This window comes from Rana temporaria, chromosome 1, assembly GCF_905171775.1.
Source record: "Rana temporaria chromosome 1, aRanTem1.1, whole genome shotgun sequence".
Taxonomy (NCBI): domain Eukaryota; kingdom Metazoa; phylum Chordata; class Amphibia; order Anura; family Ranidae; genus Rana; species Rana temporaria.
Window position 1 is genome coordinate 507,347,191 of NC_053489.1, and position 23,708 is coordinate 507,370,898.

A 23,708-nucleotide genomic window follows, 5' to 3' on the forward strand; every position below is an offset into this window, starting at 1 on the left:
TATATGTATCACTGTACTGTGTTTATTTTTATTTATATTTATAGGTACTAATACACATGTTTGGGCTTTACGCCCCTTTTTTTGTGTTCCCTGACAAGGTATACTATCTCTCTGGTGTAGCGCAGTTATCTCTTTATCACATTTTTTATATTACTTTACCATTTTTTACAATATTTATTTTACATATTTTTTTTTACAATTTTATTAGGTGCCCCATTGGTGGGCTTTGGTGAAATATCAGGGGTCGAAACAGACCCCTGATGTCTCACTTTTCAGATAGAGAAAGGGACTGAGAACAGAGATTTCCCAGTCCTTTTCTATTCAGCCAAGCAGGAGGGTGGATTTGCCCAGTACAGGGTCATTAGGGTGTGCCCAGGCACACCTGGCACACCCTGTGCGCACACCTATGGGTTCATCACACCGTGGTTGCAGGATAGAAATTTGCTCCATGTATGGCCTTAACCTGTTGCCACCAGGGTAACACATACTGTATGTGTGGCGGAAAAAGGAAACACTTTAAAAAAGTCTGTTGGCACTTAGCTTTGTGACCTGTGAGCTGGAAAATCTCTGTGCAGGGTAAGCCTGTGAGTATTAGTTATTACCTTTTGTATCACTTGACCCTCCCTTCTAGACTGTAAGCTCTAACAAGCATGGCCCTCTGATTCCACCCGTATTGAATTGTTTAGTAACTGTACTGTCTGCCCTCATGTTGTAAAGCGCTGAGCAAACTGCTGGTGCTATATAAAGCCTGTATAATAATAATAAGTGTCACATATAAAGCAATCAATAAATTGTGAGCAGGCTTGTCTCTGCGATAGCCCCTTCCTCCTTAAAGCGGAACTTCACCCTCTCAGTCAACATTGGCTATATTAGTCCTTATGTTACTAGCATTAGTAAATCGTAAAGTATATCATATCTCCTTGTTTTAAACTTTTTTTTACATTTCTTCAGTTACATCCTGGTTTTCATGCCTTGGCAAATTATGTTATACATCCCAGAAGTCTTCAGGAGGGGAGGAGGGGTTTTCTTAGCTGAGCTCCCTTCTGTCTGCATGCCTGAGCTAAAGGCAGAGTAATTCCAGGAAGTACAGTAAATGCTACAAGAATCTTCTGCCCTTACTCAAAATGCTAGAGGGTGTTTTTCAATGTGATTTCTCAGCAAAATAAAGCATGGAGACAAGGGTGGATGGGTGAGTTTGCACTGAATATTAAAATGAATTAAAAAGTGATTTTGATTTGTGGTAATCAGAGGCAGTGACGTTCCGCATTAAAGGTACAGCAACACACAAGAATCCCAAGCTGGCTAAAGCCGTGTTTAGTGTGTTTTTGCAGCAAATATAACAAAGCAAAATAAATAATAGTTCATAACCAGCATAGGAAAGGTATAGGTGGTTGGTATTACACCAATCAATAGAAACATTCCTCAGCTAGTTCAATCTTGATGTGAGTGCAAATTTGATTTTCTACAATAACAGTGTGGTATATACAGTAGATCCTCAGTGCCTCTGGAAATACTGTACTAAACAATGTAAGACCAAATAATATTATTATACAGGATTTATATAGCGCCGACAGTTTACGCAGCGCTTTACAACTTGAGGGTAGACAGTACTACTACAATACACTTTAACCACTTCCCGCCCACCATATAACAGAATGCCAATCAGTGCCTAGCAGTAATTCCTGCCAGTGCCTCCTCATCTGTGCTGCCTATCAGAGCCATCTATCAGTGTCCATCAGTGCCACCCATCAGTGCCACCTATCAGTACCCATCAGTGCCCACCAGTGTCGACTATCAGTGCCCAACAGTGCCACCTATAAGTGCCCATCAGTGCCACCTATCAGTGCCCATCACTGTCGCCTATCAGTGCCCATGAGTGGCCATTGGTGCCACCTATCAATGCCCATCAGTGCTGCATTGACCCTTGTTACCTATTTAAAATTGGGTGTGCTCTTCCACCAATTTACCCCCACTCGTTATTGGTTAATAATGGTCACATGTTTTGTTTAGATGTCATATATATTTTGAAGGATTTTAGTCATACATCAGCCATGACTAAGCACTGACATAGTGCGAAACATGTCGGCTGTCCCCTTCTGTGGCTGTGTTTTGCTTTGCATGTTTAATTTTATCGAATAAAGACAACTTTCCGAAGTTCTTTTGGAGTGCGGCTGTCCATCTTCTCCCAATTCTCTATAAGTGCTGCATTGAAGCGCTAAATATCAGTGCTACCTATTAGTGCCCATCAGTACCTCCTATCAGTGCCCATCAGTGCTGCATATAAGTGCCTCATCATCAGTGCCACCTTATCAGTGTCCGTCAGTACAGCCTCATCAGTGCCAATCAGTGAATAAGAAAACGTACCTACCGTATTTATCGGCGTATACCACTCACTTTCAGGGCAAAATCGTGGGTGCGCGGTATACGCCGATACCCGCTTTCCCGCGCCGAGTTTGAATACTGCGCCGACATATACCGAGCGCAGTACACTCGGGTATAGTCCGGCAGTCTCGGCTCCTTCCACGCTCAGGTCCAGGACGTCAGCGCGAGAGTTGCCGAGCCTGCCCGACAATACACGAGTGTACTGCGCTCTGTATATGTCGGCGCAGTATTCAAACTCGGCGCGGGAAACGAGCGGGGAGGACGCGAGGACGCCGGACCCGACGAAGAGGACAGCCGAAGCCGCAGACGGACGCCGGACCCGACGAGGCCGCCAATGGATGCCGCACAAGACACCAAAACTGTAAGTACAAAAAAGCTTTTTTCCACAGGAATCCGCTGCAACTTTTATGGGTGCGCGCTATACGCGGGAGCGCGCTATACCCCAATAAATACGGTATTTACAAAATGTTATAACAGAAACAAAGAAAACAAAAATTATACAATTTTCTGTCTTTTTTATTTGTTTAGCAAAAAAAGAAAAAACCCCAGAGGTAATCAAATGCCACCAGAAGAAAGCTCTATTTGTGGGAATGTGTTGCATGACCGCACAATTGTCATTCAAAGTACGACAGAGCTGAAAGCTAAAAATTGGTCTGGGCAGGAAGGGGGGGAAAGTGCCCAGTATTGAAGTGGTTAATACACGTAATAAATAAAAAAGTATACATCTGTCAGTAAATTAATATATAAAAATAACAACAGAATACGTCCAATAAGTAAGTGTGTGTTCTTTTATTATTACTTGTCATGCTTTCAGTATTTATTTTCCTAATAAGTAACAAGCAGAAATGGGAAGAGATATTCTGTATAGATAACAATCGGTAGGCCTTCTTACTGTAGCTTTTTTTCGGTGTCCCTTATAAAACACATGCTATGTGGGAATGCTGAAGTCTTTGCAATCCCCAGAGAGAACCTACATAAGGGCAATTTCTCATGAGCAGATCCCTGGGTTAGGTTTCTTTTCCATTCCAGTTATGCACTCACAATGACCCGCCAGATGTAACCCTTCTGTTCTCACATACAAATATGTTTGCATTCTCTTCTTTTTTGTTTGTTTAAGCTGATTCCAGGCATCTGGCCCGACGGTGATTTTTTTTTTTTTTTTTTTTTCAACTTTTTCTTATTTCTCGTCATTGGAATGCATTTTTTTCATAATAAACCGATAAACTGATGTTTGTTTTTTAAAACATTTTATAAAGAAAGATTGAAGGATTTCAGCCAGTGCAATCTTTATATATGATGTGATGGAAAAATGGAGATTAACTCTAGCAGGATTATTTAGTAACCTGCATAATATATTTATTTGTATTTATTTATTTATTTATTTATTTATTTATTTATTTATTTAATAAGAGCAATGATTATATCCAAAGTGCAGTAATCAGTAGCCACCAGTTGGAAACCAATGAAATCACCCCTTAACCACTTAAGCCCTGGACCATTTTGTAGCTAAAGGACCAGGCCACTTTTTGCAATTCGGCACTGCGTTGCGTTAATTGACAATTGCACGGTCATGCGAAGTGGCTCCCAAACAAAATTGGCATATTTTTTTTCCCCACAATTAGAACTTTTTTTTGGTGGTATTTGATCACCTCTGCGGTTTTTATTTTTTGCGCTATAAACAAAAATAGAGCGACAATTTTGAAAAAAATTCAATGGCCCAGATTCTCGTATCTGGGCGTAAAACTGTGCGGGCGTAACTTATCTGCTTTACGTTACGCCGCCGCAAGTTTTACAGGCAAGTGCTTTATTCACAAAGAACTTGCCTGTAAAGTTGCGGCGGCGTAGCGTAAATCCCCCGGCGCAAGCCCGCCTAATTCAAATGAGCCGGGTAGGGGGCGTGGAGCATTTAAATAAGGCGCGTTCCTAAAATTTCCCGACGTGCATTGCGCTAAATGACGCCGCAAGGACGTCATTGGTTTCGACGTGAACGTAAATGGCGTCCAGCCCCTTTCACGGACGACTTACGCAAACGACGTACATTTTTAAATTTCGACGCGGGAACGACGGCCATATTTAACATTGGTTGCCCCTCATATAGCAGGGGCAACTTTACGCCACGCAAATCTAACGTAAACGCCGTAACTTCACTGCGTCGACGGCGCGTACGTTCGGGAATTTACGTATTTTGCTAATTTGCATACACGACGGGGAAAACGTCGGAGGCGACACCTAGCGGCAAAAAAAAAATGCATTTAAGATCCGACAGCTTGAGAGCCTTAATGCCTGTCAGGTCTAATGGATATCTATGCGTAACTGATTCTAAGAATCAGTCGCATAGATACGACGGCCCAGATTAGGACTTACGACGGCGTACATTGCGTTGTGCCGCCGTAAGCCCTTTGAGAATCTGGGCCATTATTTTTAACTTTTTGCTATAATAAATATCCCCCAAAAATATATATATAAAAAAAATTTCCTCAGTTTAGGCCGATACATATTCTTCTACATATTTTTGGTAAAAAAAAATCGCAATAAGCGTTTATTGATTGGTTTGCGCAAATGTTATAGAGTTTACAAAATAGGGGATAGTTTTATGGCATTTTTCTAAAAAAATATTTTTACTGGTAATGGCGGCGATCAGCGATTTTTATCATGACTGCGACATAATGGGAGACACATCGGACACTTTTGACACTATTTTGGAACCATTGTCAATTTTACAGCGATCAGTGCTATAAAAATGCACTGATTACTGTGAAAATTACACTGGCAGTGAAGGGGTTAACCTGTAGGGGGTGCTGAAGGGGTTAAGTGTTTCCTGTTAGGGGGCGTGGCATGGTGTGTGACGTCACTGATCGTCGTTCCCTATGGCAGGGAACAGACGATCAGTGACACTCTCACTAGGAAGAAGGGGGAAAGGTTTGTTTACACTTACCTCTCCCCGTTCTTCAGCTCTGCGACCCGATCGCAGGAAACTGGCGGCGTCGTGGGTCCTACAGGCGCGGTAACGGAGCTCAGGACCAGGTCGCGAGCACCCCGCTGGCGGCGCGCGCGTGACCCACGGCTGGGCTCTTAAAGGCAACGTACCTGTACGTCTTTTCGCCCAGCCGTGCCACTCTACCGGCGTATATCTTCGTGCGGCGGTCTTTAAGCGGTTAAACAAACTAGAAATCATCCTTTGCGCTAAGGTCACACCTATGCATGTGACTACAGGTGTGGCAATCACAGCAATTCCCACAATTCCCGCACCCCCAACCACCCGCAGAGAAAACGTGCTCCTCTGTCAAGACACGTGGGGCTGCCATTCATTCACGCATGTAGAAACGCAGCACGTTTGCGGGTGCAGGTCAAAATTACTGTGTTTTCTTTACATAAATAGAGCTTTATTTTGGTGGTATTAAATCACTCCTAGGTTTTTTTTTAATCCCCCCCCCCCAAAAAAAAGACCAAAAATGGTGACCTCTAGTGGCCACACTGGGAAGGTAATTCCGATTTGCCCAGTTCGAGCCAACCTGCCGTAAAACTGCGGCGGGTGGTCGGCAAGTGGTTAATAAGTCTGCTCTCCTATCGTGTTTGAATATTAAAGTAGAAGTCCGGCCTAACGCTAAAATCCCTACATCTACAGACATCCACAATCTAACACTAACCTATCTAGCCTTGTAAAGTTGAAATCAGTATACATACCTTTTTTGAAGCCGATCAGACCCGATCTCCAGCGGCTGAAGCTCTGCAGAGGAGTTGTGAAATAAATGGGGAGTGTCGTCACCCATAGAGTTGTCAGCTGCCTCCTCTGCACCCACCTCCACAGCGAAGCCGCAGATGACATCTCAGCATGGGATCGGGTCGGATTGGCTTCAAAAAAGTTATATATACGGATTTCTTTACAGGGCTAGATAGGTTAGTGTAGATGCAGATATTTTAACGTTAGGGTGAACTTCTACTTTAATCTCAAGCCTTAGTTAATAAAAGGTTTTAACAAACAGGCTTGAATGTGTGGCTCTGGCCTCTGTCAGTAAAATGTCTTAAAGCGGAGGTCCGCCCACTGCTGCAAAAATTAAAAGCCAGCAGCTGCACATAATGCAGCTGTTGACTTTTAATAATCGGACACTTACCTGTCCTGGAGTCCAGCGATGTCGAGACTGCAGCTGATGTCTCCATTAGCTGTTGGGTGCATGCCGCCTCCATTGCGAGTAAGGGAGCCCGGCAGTGAAGCCTTACGTCTTCACGATGGGAACCCTACAGCGCACATACGAGGCTCTGCTCCTCTCTCCTTCTGACCCAAGGCCAGGGAAGGAGGAGGGAGCCCAGGCGGTAAGGTCAATACCCGCGGCTGAGGCTCCTGGAAGTGGGAACAGGATATCTGTGAAAAGCCCCGTACACACGACCGGTTTTCCTGCCACAAAACGGCCAAGAGAGCTTTTGGCCGGGAAAACCAGACGTGGGTATGCTTCCTAGCAGTTTTCCTGTCAGGAAAACAGACTGCTCTTTATTTTCCCTTTGGGATTCCCGTCGACTTTTTTGCAGACAGATTTACTAATATTCTATGGGAAACACTGCGAGGCAGTGCCCATGGAGCATACACACGTCCGGGATTCCTGGCCAAAGCTCCATGGCAGTTTTCCTGCCGGGTTCTCGGTTTTTCCCTCGATTTTCACGGCGGACTTTTTACTGCCGAGAAAACCGAGTGTGTGTACAGGGCTAAAGACAGGTATCCTGTCCCCCCTCTGGTGCCAAATATGGCACCAGAGGGGGGGAGGAGTACAACGAGCGAAAGTTCCACTTTTGGGTGGAATTCCACTTTAACATCCTGTTTCATTAAAACATTTTAGTTCTTTAAAAGCATAAAACATAATGCATTTCCATTTAAAGTGGAGGTTCCATAAAAAAAAAAAAAAAATTGCTTTAAACTGTAGCTCATGACTAAAAAAGAAAAACATTTTTTTTTTTTTACTCATCTGGAAATGCCTGTTGCTATGCGGTCCCACAAAATCTTCCTTTGAAACCACCTAGGATTCTGACATCATCTCCCTCTAATGCTCCTGGGAAATGTGTGTCATCATTTCCCAGGATGCAGTGCGCTGTCCAATTATCACTCCCCATCCAAGAGTTCCAGGAAGTAAGTGCCTGTAGGCTTCACAATGCCCACAAGCAAAATGACAACGGTGTTTTAATATCTTTGCGGATCGGCGGCGTGACGTATGTGTCCCAGGGTGTCCCAGGGTGTACACCTACGTTACACCTACGTGTACACCCTGGGACACATACGTCACGCTCGGATAGGTGCCTGATACTAACTTTATAGGCTCAAACGTTGACATCCAGCATAGGAACCAGTACAGTGGGGACCTATTTTGTGCGGATGGTATCTTGCCCTGCTGTTTATGTGAAGGTTGTTGTCCCAGCTGGCTACAGGGTCACTCATGTTAGTACAGATGACGTGTAATTATACCTGTGACGCCTAATTCAAGTTTGACTTTTGTTTTGACCTCAAAGTTACTACAAGGTCCTTTTAAAATTTGAGGATAAGTTCCTTATCGATCTTGTTATACCACCTACTATACGTGCCCTATGGATGCACTCATCGAGAGACCATCTGTTATATAACTACTTGTTCTCTGTCACAAACTATCCCACGAAATCCTTGTTATCGTCCTGAAGAAGCCCCATGGCGAAACGTGCGTCGGCGACTTCTAAGGATTTTGTATACAGTGGTCATTTATTGTATTTGTATTTTATTACCATGTCCTTTTTTTGTATTATAATGATGATATTAAAAATTTATTTTTAACATACTTCCTTGGCCTCAAAGTCTGACCATCAATATCTACTTGTAGTTATTGTTCTCCTTCCACTATATATACGGATGCGGCCCATGTGAGTGCTATCCCTTTGTATTCTAGCTTTCCCCTTCCCTTTTTTTTTTCCTTCCTCCTTTTCTCAGCCCTCCCTCTGTTTCCTTCTCTATTCCCAATTTTTTTTCATTTAGTAAGTGACCGGATTTATATTATAAAAACGCAGGATGAAAGGACATACATTTAAAAAATGCTAATTGTGGTTGGAACTCCGCTTTAATTTCTTATAAATGTATAATATACTTATGTTTTATAGGGCATTAAAAATTGCATGGCTGCAAAGGATTTTGATCAAAGTATCACTTTGATAGTATCAAAATGGCTTTATGCATTCAAGCAGTCAAAGGCCATTGCCAAGATGCAACATATAATAAAAAAAAAAAGTGACTTAATACATTTCTACTGGAAAACTGGTTTGTATTCTAACAGTAACCAAAAAAAAAAAACTTTACTGGAAATATATACTTTTAAAATTGCCACGTTTTTGTCTAATTTGATTACATTTTAATTTGATGAATTTTATATAAATAAAACATCTACATTTATGCAGACCTGTCTTTCAGAAAAGGTCCTTTGTTACGGTACGGATGACAGGTGAAGCGTTTTTCTTCAATTAATGCAGGCACAATTTCATCTCTAAAAATAAAGATTTCATTATTATAATTAAAATAATGACATATTCTGGAGAAAACCACTTTGCCCTGTGTGTTATATGGCCTATTAAGTGAGGAAAAGTTACATTAAATTGCTGTGGCAGTTATAGTAAATGCAGCTTAGATTCAGCTTGATACAAAATGACTTCTCTTATGTTCTGTTTGACCTTCACTGGATGTGCAGGTAAAATGCAGCCTTTTGTTAAATGCCTGCCAATAGAACAACATGTAAAATACCACTGTGTCCAGGCAGTTCTTTGTAGGATTCATCAAACTTTAACACCAACATCATTCAAAATTAATTGCTACAATTGTATACCAGATCGTCATTTAAAGGCTATTCATCAAGTCTCCTACCGGTCATAAAATATGATTAATTGCAGCACGCTAGTAATTGTAAGAGAAACCCGGCTCTGAGATAACATTAGTGTTTTATGAGCCTGTAATACATCTCTGTATAGGGTGTTTTAAAGAGAATAAAATGTGATAGCATAATTTCCTAAAGTGCTTGGGATAATAAATACATGCATAGAAAGAAACATCTGAAATAAGTTTAATTTTAATTTACTGTTGTGACTTTCTGCTTTGTATACATTGGAGATTATGGAGTAACTTGATTTCAATTGTATGTGAACGAGTGTCAATATTAAACACTTATAAATGAACGCATGTTGTACATATTAAGTGAGGAATGTGTCACACTTCTTTAATATTAAGATCTAATGGCGCCATAGGTGTGCGCAGCCTATAGCATTAGAGTGTGCATCATTAAAGTGGAGGTTCACCCTAAAAACGATTTTTTAACATTAGAGGCAGCATAGTAAGGGCATATACTTTTGGCAGTTTTTTTTTTTCTCTGTACTTACCTTTATATTCTGATTTGGTCCAGGGCTTCCGCGTTCTGATGACTCCGGGACTGGGCGTTCCTATCCCTGCCTCAGGGTTCCGATGACTGCGGGACTGGGCGTTCCTATCCTTCGGTTCGATGATTGACGGCTTGTGAAACAGGTGACCTGTCGCACAACACGCGTCACCAGATTTCCAGAAATAGCCGAGCTGCGAGTCGGCACTATACGGCGCCTGCGCCCGCCGTGTAGAGCTGACTGCGCAGGCGCCGTATTGTCCCGACTTGCAGCTTGGCTATTTCCCAACATCTGGTGATGCGCGTTGTGCGACAGGTCACCTGTTTCACAAGCCGTCAATCATCCAACGGAAGGATAGGAACGCCCAGTCCTGCAGTCATCGAAACCCGGAAGCCCTGGAGAAAAACAGAATATAAAGGTATGTACAGAGAAAAAAAAAAAACGCTGATTGTAAATGCCCTTACTATGCTGGCTCTAATGTGTGTAAAATATTTTTTTTTTTGGGTGAACCCCCGCTTTAAAGTCAATGTAAACCCAATTCTTTTTTTTTTTTGCTGTCACAATGTAGAGTACAAGATTTCCTATCATCTGTGCCCAGTCTTGCCACACAGAGTTAATCCAGCTCTGAGCAATCCTCTTTTATTGTTCAGTGAGATAAAACGGACTAACAGAGAAAAACCTTAGTCCGTTCCGCCCCCTTGCTGTGAATGACAGGTTATTTACAGATCTCATGCACTAGCTTGGAGACAGGTATTATTTTTTAATTCCCACCCCCACTCCTTTTCTGAAGTCATGTGGTTACTTTTCTGGATTTTGACTGGATGTTAGTGATCATAGCAGAATTCAGTGTAAGGGGAGTGTAGAGGTGGGCGGGGAGCCTACTGACATCACGACTCCACCCACAGAGCTCCAGACAACAGACCCACCCCCAGAATCTGCAGTTTTTCAGTTCTTATAACAGACAGAGGGGAGACATTTGACGGGTAAGGATACATGCAGGAGTCATGTATATCCTTATAGATCAGCACTATGGCAGTAGTTTAGAAAGGATGAGAGTGGGTTTACATCCACTTTAAGCTCAAACACACATGCATGTGTATGTGTCTACATATATATGACCCCCGACACATTGATCTCCCTGCCGGCACAGTGAAAGAGAAGAGCATAAACACTTCTCTTAAGGCAGAGCCAGTAAGAGCCGGTTCACACAGGGGCAACCCGATTTACAGCGCGACTTTGCAAGGCAACTTCAGCGCGACTTGGAGCAACTTAGAAAGCAACTTAAAGTTGCCTCCAGGACAGGCGACTTTGGCTGTGGCCAATCACAGAATAATCAGCTCTGTGGGAAGGAGGGGTTTGCCTGAGTAAACTATTTTCTCTTACTGTAAAGTTGCTTCAGTTAAGACTGTGATCCGACTTTGGAGGTGACTTTCATTGAAATCTATGGGTATAAGTTGCCTACAAGTTTCCTAGAAGTCGCCTTGTATTACAGGAACCTTTTCTGAAGTCGGAGCGACTTCAGTAGTATACATTAAGACGGCTCTCATTCACTTCAATTGAATTTCTCATGTCGTTCGACTTTGGGCGACTTGGGGCGACACAAGTCAGATCCCAAGTCGCGGTAGTGTGAACCGGCACTAAGAGGGAGATCTTTCCCATGTCTCTGCGGCGACACAGAGCATTAACACTAATGCGCATGGGGTGATTAGGGTGTGCCTGGGCACATCCGACACGCCCTGTGCGCACGCCTATGAATGGAGCTAATATATCCATATAGGTCTGAGTGAATGTATTGAAATTTGTTCTGATAGTTTGCCCAATCTGTTTGTTGCTGAAACAATACACTATATTCCTACAGTGGACTTTCATAGGGTTAAAATGTTCTATTTCTCTTTTGCCAAAGAAAAATTCTCTTGTCTGAGTTCATACAGATGTGCTAGGCTTTTTCCAACTGAACACACATGTTAAAAGGTGTCCATATAAAAACATTATAGTGGAAAATTGTGTTCTGCTTGGGGCATTGATTGTCAATTTCTTTTCTTTGTTTGAGCTTGAGCATTGGATAGAACCAGCGAAAAAGCCAACGAACCGGAAAAACGTTTTATAGTTTTTTATTTATGTAATTTTGTGAAGAGTTGTGCTGAATGGAGGGTGGTCTGCAGCAGTTAATGTGTTGGAGTGTGTTTATTTGCCCCTAATTACTTATATACTACCCATTTAGACAACATTTAAGTGATTGTAAAGATTTTTTTTATTTAATTTTTTTTAAATAAGAAACATGTTATACTTGAAATAGTTTTGCACAGAGCAGTCCAGATCCTCCTTTTCTCGGGTCCCACTTCACTGATTCTGACTCCTCCCTCCAGTTGGCTGCCCACACAGCAAGCAGCTTACTATGGGGGCACCCTAGCCAAGCTACAGCTCTGTGTGTCCATTCAGATATGAAACTGCCATTCGGCCCCTACCAATCTCTCTCCTGAATGGCTAACTGACTTTGATTGAAAGCATCGGGAGCCAATGACACTACTGCTGTGTCTCAGCCAATCAGGAGGGAGAGTCCCGGAAGGCCGAGGGACTCGTGGACATTGCTGGACAGAGATAGGGCTCAGGTAAGTCACAAGGGGCTGAAGGGGGTTGCTACACACAGAAGGCTTTTTATCTTAATGTATAGAATGCATTAGGATTAAAAAAACTGACTTTACAACTCCTTTAATAAGGTTGTAACCCTAAAAAAAATCCTGTTCCTTTAAAGCATGTTAATAGTGCTTATGCAGTGTTATGTGTGCCTTTCTATGCTGTAAACTATCTGGTTGATCCTGCCTGTTACTGTGCCCCCCTAGGTGTGCTGACCACATTAATCATGGCTGCTGATCCATGATACCGTGGTCAGTTTATGTGCCTCTTTCATCCCGCTGTGTTTAGAGTCTCTCCCTCACCCCCTCCCTCCTTGCCTGTCACTTCTCTAAACCCGCCCCTTCCCTCCTGCCACTATTCTGTGTGGCAGTAGAGTTAGTTATAATTACGGCCAGCCCCTCTGTTATAACAAGATACAGTGTTTTTTTTTTTTAATTCTGCAGCTAAATACCTTATTTCACATCACTAATATGTGGTCACGTGACCACCTGGATGTCGTCAGAGGGGAATCTCAGCCCCTCCCACTGTAGCCCTGAGATGGGGGGAAGGAGAACAGTGAATGGTCACAATGTAAAAAAAGACATTAAGCTGCAGAATAAAAAAAATAAAACATACAGGGGTAGATTCACAGAGAAGATTTGACGGCGTATCTCCAGATACGCCGTCGTATCTCTGAGTGTGCGGGGTCGTATCTATGCACCTGATTCATAGAATCAGTTACGCATAGATTTCCCTAAGATCCGACCGGCGTAAGTGTCTTACACCGTCATATCTTAGGCTGCATATTTACGCTGGCCGCTAGGTGGCGCTTCCATATATTTACGCGAGGAATATGCAAATGAGCTAGATACGCCGATTCAGAAACGTACGTCTGGCCGGCGCATTTTTTTACGTTAGGCTTTTTTCGGCGTATAGTTACCCCTGCAATATGAGGCGTATCCTATGTTAAGTATGGCCGTCGTTCCCGCGTCAAGTTTTGAAAATTTGACGTAGTTTGCGTAAGTCGTTCGCGAAAAGGTTTGGACGTAATTTATGTTCACGTCGAAAGCAATGACGATTTGCGGCGGAATTTCAAGCATGCGCACTGGGATTTTTTCACGAACGTCAAATGCGCAGGGTGTCAGTTAATATACATAAAACACGCCCACATCATCCACATTTAAATTAGACGGGCTTACGCCGACACAGATACGTTACGCCGCCGTAACTAAGGGCGCAAGTTGTTTCTGAATACAGAACTTGTGCCCTAAATTACGGCGGCGTAACGTATCTTAGATACGTTATTGCCGGGCGGATAGATAGACCATTCTATCTGAATCTAGCCCACACTGTGCAGTATAGCTTGTTATAACAGAGAACCTGGCAGTAATTGGAATGGCCACTTTAAGTTAGATATATTTTCTTTGGTCAAACTGGTCTTTATCTGGGAGTATAGAATGCTGAGAAATAGCAGATCATAGGCCACTGGGCAAAGAAGAAGAGATGGCGCTGATTATATATTCTTGTGAAAATAGAACAGAAAGAGAGGTGATCATAGATCACTGGAGGAAATGGCAGAGAGGGAGATGATGATAAATCATGGAAAAAGAAGGCAGAGAAGAAGATGACCATAGACCACTCCGAGGGGGGGGGGGGCAGAGAGGGAGCTAATCATAAACTACTTTGAGATGATAATAGACCATGAAAGAAGAAAAGAGGCAAAATGGCATCTTAACACATATTTTGGAGAATTTTGGAGAAACTGGTTGTGGGTCAGGTGGGCATAAAGGTAAGTAAAGTGTTGAGATTTTGGATATAAAGATTGTAGAGTACTGTCTGAAGCCTGGAGGGAGCAATGGACTTTGCTGCTAGGGACTTGGATCAAGAACAAATTAGGTTGTGTTGGTGGAGAAAGAGATCAATAGAGAAGAGTGGAGAGGTGTTCCCTAGTGTCCACCTGCTCACCATCCCGAGTATATCCTCTTCCCCAGACTCATAGAAGAAGAAGTCTGGTAACAGGATATGGTGTGGTGGTATGGTGCCACTGTACAGGGAGTGCAGAATTATTAGGCAAATGAGTATTTTGACCACATCATCCTCTTTATGCATGTTGTCTTACTCCAAGCTGTATAGGCTTGAAAGCCTACTACCAATTAAGCATATTAGGTGATGTGCATCTCTGTAATGAGAAGGGGTGTGGTCTAATGACATCAACACCCTATATCAGGTGTGCATAATTATTAGTCAACTTCCTTACCTTTGGCAAAATGGGTCAAAAGAAGGATTTGACAGGCTCAGAAAAGTCAAAAATAGTGAGATATCTTGCAGAGGGATGCAGCACTCTTAAAATTGCAAAGCTTCTGAAGCGTGATCATCGAACAATCAAGCGTTTCATTCAAAATAGTCAACAGGGTCGCAAGAAGCGTGTGGAAAAACCAAGGCGCAAAATAACTGCCCATGAACTGAGAAAAGTCAAGCGTGCAGCTGCCAAGATGCCACTTGCCACCAGTTTGGCCATATTTCAGAGCTGCAACATCACTGGAGTGCCCAAAAGCACAAGGTGTGCAATACTCAGAGACATGGCCAAGGTAAGAAAGGCTGAAAGACGACCACCACTGAACAAGACACACAAGCTGAAACGTCAAGACTGGGCCAAGAAATATCTCAAGACTGATTTTCCTAAGGTTTTATGGACTGATGAAATGAGAGTGAGTCTTGATGGGCCAGATGGATGGGCCCGTGACTGGATTGGTAAAGGGCAGAGAGCTCCAGTCCGACTCAGACGCCAGCAAGGTGGAGGTGGAGTACTGGTTTGGGCTGGTATCATCAAAGATGAGCTTGTGGGGCCTTTTCAGGTTGAGGATGGAGTCAAGCTCAACTCCCAGTCCTACTGCCAGTTTCTGGAAGACACCTTCTTCAAGCAGTGGTACAGGAAGAAGTCTGTATCCTTCAAGAAAAACATGATTTTCATGCAGGACAATGCTCCATCACACGCGTCCAAGTACTCCACAGCGTGGCTGGCAAGAAAGGGTATAAAAGAAGAAAAACGAATGACATGGCCTCCTTGTTCACCTGATCTGAACACCATTGAGAACCTGTGGTCCATCATCAAATGTGAGATTTACAAGGAGGGAAAACAGTACACCTCTCTGAACAGTGTCTGGGAGGCTGTGGTTGCTGCTGCACGCAATGTTGATGGTGAACAGATCAAAACACTGACAGAATCCATGGATGGCAGGCTTTTGAGTGTCCTTGCAAAGAAAGGTGGCTATATTGGTCACTGATTTGTTTTTGTTTTGTTTTTGAATGTCAGAAATGTATATTTGTGAATGTTGAGATGTTATATTGGTTTCACTGGTAAAAATAAATAATTGAAATGGGTATATATTTTTTTTTGTTAAGTTGCCTAATAATTATGCACAGTAATAGTCACCTGCACACACAGATATCCCCCTAAAATAGCTAAAACTAAAAACAAACTAAAAACTACTTCCAAAAATATTCAGCTTTGATATTAATGAGTTTTTTGGGTTCATTGAGAACATGGTTGTTGTTCAATAATAAAATGAATCCTCAAAAATACAACTTGCCTAATAATTCTGCACTTCCTGTATACTGAATTTAGATAGAAGTTCCAGTGAAAGATGATTCTGCCATTATCACAGTTAAAGCAATACACTGCAATTGGCAGAATTGATCTGAAATTTAATTTGTAGGATATAATGTATTTAAAATATGAAATACAAAATATGAAATACAGACACGTGACTACAACATTATTCTGGTAGCAGTCACTGGTGGTAATGGATCTATTTCTTGTATATGTAGGGTACATTTGTTATAACAAAGGTATATTTTTTACCATAGATACTGTGGTGTCTCTTGGGGTGATGATGCCACTTGTTCCAATCATTAGGGAAGAGATCACGGCCATTTTTGGGTAATTGGTCTTGTTTGAACACCTAAAATTCTATTTTATGAAGTCTTTGGTTGTCTGAATTTTGCCTATTGGACAAGTTGGTGGCGCTCAGCCGTTGGTGTGTTGGTTGAAAAAATGTAGCGCTGCATAATAAAGCTTTGACCCATTTGCATTGCTTTTAAAGTTAGTAGGGAATCTGTAGAATGCTTGTAACAATCCAGCTTATGTGTGGAAAGATTGGCAGCTTGGGTACTGCAAGATCAGAAGACAGTTTTTTAAAGAAATATCTGCTAACACGTGATTCTCCTAAAGCCTCGTACACACGATCGGATTCCCATCAGACAAATCCATAGAATGTTGTGCGAAGGGCGTTGGCCGTGAACTTTTCAGCCAACAAACGCAAACGTAGTGACGTACTAGACTTTGACGTTTTCAGCTCTTTAGCGCCACCCTTTGGGCAACTTCGGCTAATGTTGTCTTATGGTTAGCATTGCTTCTGAGCATGCGTGGTTTGTACTTTGTATTTTTGTGTGACGGACTTTTGTGTACAGACGATCAGATAATCAGAAAATTTGAGAGCATGCTATAAAACATTTGTTGTTGGAAATTCTGAAAACAATTGTCCGAAGGAGCGTACAAACGGTTGGATTATCCAACAAAACTCTGCCATCAGACATTTGTTGTTGGAAAATCTGATCGAGTGTACGAGGCTTTACAGATTGTTTTTATATATATTTGCAGGTCTCAATCTTTCAATGCAATGAGCGTATCCGTTCACTAAATGCAGTATAGTGATGATTTCCTTTCCATTGTCGTTGACCATGTTGCCTATTTGGAAAGCTGGGAAAGAAAACCATAGGACAATATGCCAGTGTATGTATATTAGCTACTTGTTGGCTGTGTAGTTTCGCTTGTCCAGGCTTCGTCCTTGCAAACTTTACTTTATAAATGTAATAAGAAGGAGACTGAGCATCTAACTGGGTTGCTATTAGGTATATTGGCCTGGATTCACAAAGCACTTACGCCGATGTATCTCGAGATACGCCGCGTAAGTGCAAATATGCCCCCGTCGTATCTGTGCGCCATGCCCACAAAACTAGATGTAACGGCTACCCACTGGTGAGCGGGTCTCAGCCGTTGGAGACGTCCTTTTCCCTGGCAAGCTGCGATATGCAAGTACCGCCGGTATATCCCATCGAACGCCCTTCCAAGAAACGAGACGGGCTACGTTTGAAGGGTCAAGCAGACTGACTTTATTTGGCATATTTCACCTGCTTATATCTGCTTTCAACTGTTACAAGAACAATGACAGTTTCCGCCCCCCCCCCTTTCACCCAGTAGGGGGCTTCAACACAGACCCCCTGAAACAATGACATCTCCTTGAATTAATCACTTGACCAGTCTCTAGACGCTTCGGCACCGCAAACCACTTAACATTTTCTGGCCAGGCACATTCCTTTCTCAATAGAATTCAATTAACCTTTAAAACAATTATCACTCACACATAATCCCCATCAGCATACACCTCACAGGGGGGCTGTTACCTACACAAGAGAGAGTTCATTAGCTATGCGAAGGGAACATTAGCATTCAGCAATGAAAGAGACTTGTCCAATTAACCCTTTGAGCTCAGAATACAATGTGGTACATCCAATTGTGACAAGCCATGCAGTTCCTTGTAGTCCCCCCTGCATGAAGAATTTAACTGTCCCGGCAGCATGCATATGTCCGTTACACTAGATACGCCTGAAAATAGGCTTCATCCGACCGACGTAACTTTCCTACGCCGGCGTATCGTGGGCTATTAGTTACGCGGGCCGCAAGTGGTGCTCCCATTGATTTCCTATTCAAATATGGAAATGAGGGCGATACGTCGATTCACGAACGTACTTGCACCCGGCGCATAATATACACGGTTAGCGTAAGTCGTACGTCCGGTGTAAAGTTATTCCCCATATATGAGGCGCAACTCATGCTAAGGTATGGACCAGGGAACACAGCCATCGTATTTTACGTCGTTTACGTAGTACGTGAATAGGGCTGGGCGTAGGTTACGTTCACGTCGTAGGCAGTGATCCGTCGTATCTTAGGGAGTAGTTCCGATGTGATTCTGAGCATGCGCACTGGGATATGTCCACGGGACGGTGCATGCGCCGTTCGTTTTAAGTACTTGTATGGCACTCAGCCCATCATTTGCATGGGGTCACGCCTCATTAGCATGGCTCACGCCCACCTCCACCTACGCCGGCTTACGCCGAGGGAACCCAGTGCAGTTTGGGAGGCAAGTGCTTTGTGAATTTGGTGCTTGCCTCTCTGCGCTACGTCGGCGTAGCATATATTGGATACGCTACGCCGGCATAAATATGCGCCAATGTATGTGAATCCGGGCCATTGAGTATTAGGACACACAGAAGAAGGAAAATCATCTGGTTTCTGAGCTCCACCTGGACCCTTGTAGTGATATTACCAGTTCCTGCTATAGTTGTTGTGGTGCATCGTTGTCACTGCAAGCTATTAAATGTATCCAATAGGATGTAAAAGAAAAGAAAAATTTGTGAAAAAAAAAATACTATACCTGGTCATATCTTCTGCTCCCAGTGAAAGTAATAATATAAAATGGGTTACACAAGGAGAATCTAGGGTACGCGCAACATTCTCAGCTACTATATGTTCACAGTGCCCTTGTTAGAGAAATAAGGCATACCAGTATTTTCCTTTAGAGCTGGGCACACTTGTAAAGGAGCTGAAATCTCCTAACTGGCACATCACTGGCATCTTGGCCAGCTGAACATTCAGTTGGCAGACAACTGGTTGACCTGGGCCCGTATTTCAGTTTCCTTTCAAGACATACCATAGTGAATGTCTTTCTACTATACAGATGAGAAAGCCTTTTCTGCTGGTGGGAATGGGAATTTCTTTTTCATACCTACTGTCCTTCTTTATAATCTCTGCAACAGACAATGGGACATTCTTGGCTAGAGGAGGACTGGACACCGCAGGCAACAGCAGCAACAAATAATGATAACGATGACGGAATGGGAGTTGAAAACAGACTGATGATGGGGGAAAAGGTAAAAAGGAAATGGTGTTTTTTTGTGCTCTGTGCACTTGGACTTTTTGTCGCTGCAGTTTGAAACAAAATCAAAAGCAATAATTTATATAGAGCACAAGCTCAGGAAAAAAACAACAACATAGTTACAGTACATAGTCCGCAATTCTTTCCCAGTGTTAAGGCCCGTACACACGGTCGGACTTTCGGCCAACAAACTTCAAAATCAACAATTTTTCTAATTTGTCCGATTGTGTGTACGCTCCATCGGACCAACTTTTTCGGGTTTCATCGGACAAAAAGTTCGGTCTGCAAACAGACAAACTTTTCGGCAACAAAAGTCTGATGGTGCCTAGTCCGACCGAGTGTACGAGGCTTTATGATCAACCTCCCATTCCCTGAAAATGACATTGGAAGCCTAATTTCTATTGTCTCTGTGGGCTAATTCTCATAGAATAGATTACATTATTTAATTGTCACCCCTTCCCGCCGAGCGTACGCCTCGGCTTTAGGGGGTTATACTGGGATGATGCCCGCAGCTGCAGATCCCGGTACCGTTATTTAGAGCAGGCAGTCGGCTTTCCAGAGATAACATGCGGCTAAAAGCTGCTCGGTTGTTATCCCGTAGGAGCGGGAGGGGACATTTTCCTCCAGCCACCTTCTGCCACTCTTACCAGGCCTCCCGTCCACTCAGGAGATCCGATCCTCGATCGGCCACTTCCGGCGGCTAGAGACAGACTGGCACGAAAGATAGAAACTGCTTTGTTCCAGTCCTCTCTCTGTAAACACAGAAGCGACTTCACAACATCACTTCCTGTTTATTTCGGCTGCCAATGGCGCCGGTTTTAAAAAAAGAATACAGTATTCAGAATCGCTGTTTTCAGCAATCTGAATACTTTGAATTGCAATCTTTTAGACCCCCGATCCCTCCATAAAGAGTACCTGTAACCACCTATTACTGTCACAAGGGATGTTTACATTCCTTGTGACAGCAATAAAAGTGATCACATTTTTTTTTTTTTTTAAAACAGTGTAATTTTTTTTTAAATAAAATTAAATAAATAAGAAAAAAATAAACATTTAAAGCACCCCCGTCCCCGCGAGCTTGCGCAACAAAGAAAACGCATATGGAAGTCGCGCCCGCATATGTAAACAGTGTTCAAATCACACATGTGAGGTATCGTTGCAATCGTCAGAGCGAGAGCAATAATTCTAGCACTAGACCTCCTCTGTAACTCTAACCTGGTAACCGTAAAGAAAAATTAAGCGTTGCCTATGGATATTTTTAGGTACCGTAGTTTGTCGCCATTCCACGAGTGTGCGCAATTTTAAAGCGTGACATGTTTGGTATCTATTTTCTCGGCATAACATCATCTTTCATATTTATACAAAAAAAATTGGGCTAACTTTACTGTTTAGTTTTTTTAAATTCATGAAAGTAACAAATACCGTGTGACATAAAATATTGCAACAATCGCCATTTTATTCTCTAGATTATCTGCTAAAATATATATATATATATATATATTAGAGGAAAATCTAGAGAATAAAATGGCGATTGTTGCAATATTTTATGTCACACAGTATTTGTTACTTTCATGAATTAACAAAAAAACTAAACAGTAAAGTTAGCCCAATTGTATAAATTTATATATATAATGTTTGGGGTTCTAAGTAATTTTCTAGAAAAAAATATGGATTTTAACTTGTAAACACCAAATGTCAGAAATAGGCTTAGTCATGAAAGGGTTAATTTTTTTTTCTTTTTCTATTGCAGCTTTCCAATGTGGTGGCTGCAGTTGTTTTCCTTTTTTTTTTAGAATGTTTTCCTTTATTTTCACCCAGTGATCCGGCCAGTAAGTCTGTTGTTTGTCAACTTACTTCAACAGAACAGCAAAAAATTGAAGTTAGAGGGCTAAGACAACACCAACAGAGGTGCTTGCATTGGTCAGCTTTTATTCATTTATGTAAAACCTTTATCTCCAAAGAAAAAGAAAGAAAAAAAAAACAGCTGCAACTGCTTAGCTGGAGTTGAGCCTCAATTTGCTATTTAAGTTCATCTAAATCTGCTAGTGCATTCACAACCCTCTTCCCAGGCTGACAATGATGCTGTGCAAAGGTGTCTGCTTTACTACTTTATTAAGAATGCAGACACCCTAAGGCTGGATTCACACCTATGCCGTTTTAGTGCTTATTGCATTTTGCAGATTTGCACTGCAGTCCATTTACCATGGTTTCCTATGGAACACATTCTGTAGTGCAAATCTGCAAAATGCAAAAAGCACTAAAACTGCATAGGTGTGAATCCAGCCTAATGCCACGTACACACGATCAGGATTTTGCCCGACCAAATCACATCAGAATTTTGACGGAATTCCATCGGAAAAAAATAGAACATGTTCTATATCTAAACTCCGATGGAATTCATCGAAATTTCCGATGAAAAAACTCAGATGGGGCTACACACAATCGGAAAATCCGATGGAAAGAGTCAACACAGCCATCAATTGTTAAGCGGAGTTCTGCATTCCGGCAAGTTCCAGCACGATATATCAGACCTTCACTGCGCATGCGACGCTGACGCTTAAAAAGTGTTAGCTGGAGTCTGGCTTCAATTTGTTAGTGCATCTAAAACTGCTAGTACATCTAAAAGCCCCTTCCCCAAATTAAAAATGTAGATGTCTGAAGGTGTCTCTGTTGCTCCTTCGTCTAGAGTAGTGGTCTCCATACCAATGATGGGGCGCTATTCTTCCTTTATGACACCAGTGGTGGAGCACTTTTTCTTTCAATAACATTAACGATGGAACACTATTCCTCCCTCTGATACCAATGATGGGGCGCTATTCTTCCATCTGACACCAATGTTGGCACACTATTCTTCCCACTGACACCAATGATGGGGAACTATTCATCCCACTGACACTTATGATGGGGCGCTATTATTCCATCTGACACCAATGGTGGGACACCATTCTTCCCACTGACATCAATGATGGGGAACTATTCTTCCCACTGACACCAATGGTGGGACACTATTGATCTTTTATTGAAAAGAATCAAGCAACCAATTTTATACAAAAGTAAAAAACAAAACTATAGTACAAAACTTCAAACATAAATCCAAGGAATACACATCCAGGTTCAGAATATATACAATATATACACTATACACCACCACCAAAACATTACTACAAAACTATTTACACAAAGCAGCAGAGAGGGCCTAAGAGGCACAACCCGTCACCTATGTACGCAGCCATTTATCAAAAATGTATCAAAAATAATAATCTAGGGTGATAAGAGACAGACAGCCACACCCGGGAAAGAGACTCCTGGCAGTCAGGGAGGCTTGAAACCCCTCCACGCCTTCAGCCAAGCCCCCTGACCCCGCTTGTCTCTCTCAAGCCCCCGAATCTTCCCCACCTCATGCACAATGTCATACACCACCACCTCAACAGGAAGGATTTTTTGCCGAATGCTGACCTGACACCGTGCGTTCCAGGTGAAATAACGGACCACTAGGCTAACTAAAAAAAGTGTATCCAAACAAAAACCTCCACCGGTACTGAATGCTCCGTACACCCACTCGGCATAACCCAGCCTGGAGAGGAAAGGAACACCGAGCGCCCGCCCCACCTGTTTGTACACTTCTATGTTAAAAGGGCAACGAAGCAGAAAATTGTCCATAGTCTCCTCCTCACCTGCACACTCCTCCCGAGGACAACTACGATCCACCCCACTGCGGAATTTCAAATTGCCCCGAACATAGAGCCTTCCATGGAAGCACAACCAGGCCAGATCCCTAAATTTAGGAGGTATTCTATCCAAATTAATTAGTCTCAACCCCACCCTCAAAACTGGGCCTGGGCAATCCCTTAAGGCCAGTGGGTCATGAAAGACTTCGCTCAAGACTCGACTCATAAGGTCTTTCCTCGGAACCGATCTGAGATCTTCAGCCGACAATCGCCACTGCCGCAGTAACTTCAGGCACGGAGCTACATAGGCTGGTAGCTGACCACGATGACCCCTGCGATTCTTCACTTGGCCACCTTCTTCCCAAAGTCGCAGAAAAGGACTAAACCAAGATCTAAATATGCCTGCCCATCCAGGAGGTTCCACTGCAAGCATACTACCAATGTTAAACTTGAGAAATAGCAGTGAAAAGAAAAGAATTGGGTTGACCATACCTAAGCCACCCTCCCTCCTGGATAGGTAGGTGACATTCCTCTTGATGGGGTTCAGTCTGTTCCCCCACAGCATCTGGAAGAACACACTACTGACCCTAGCATAGAGAGACACTGGCAAGATGCAGACAAAGCTGACATACAAGAAGATCGGAATCAGGTAAGTCTTAATCAGATCAACCCTTTCCCTCAT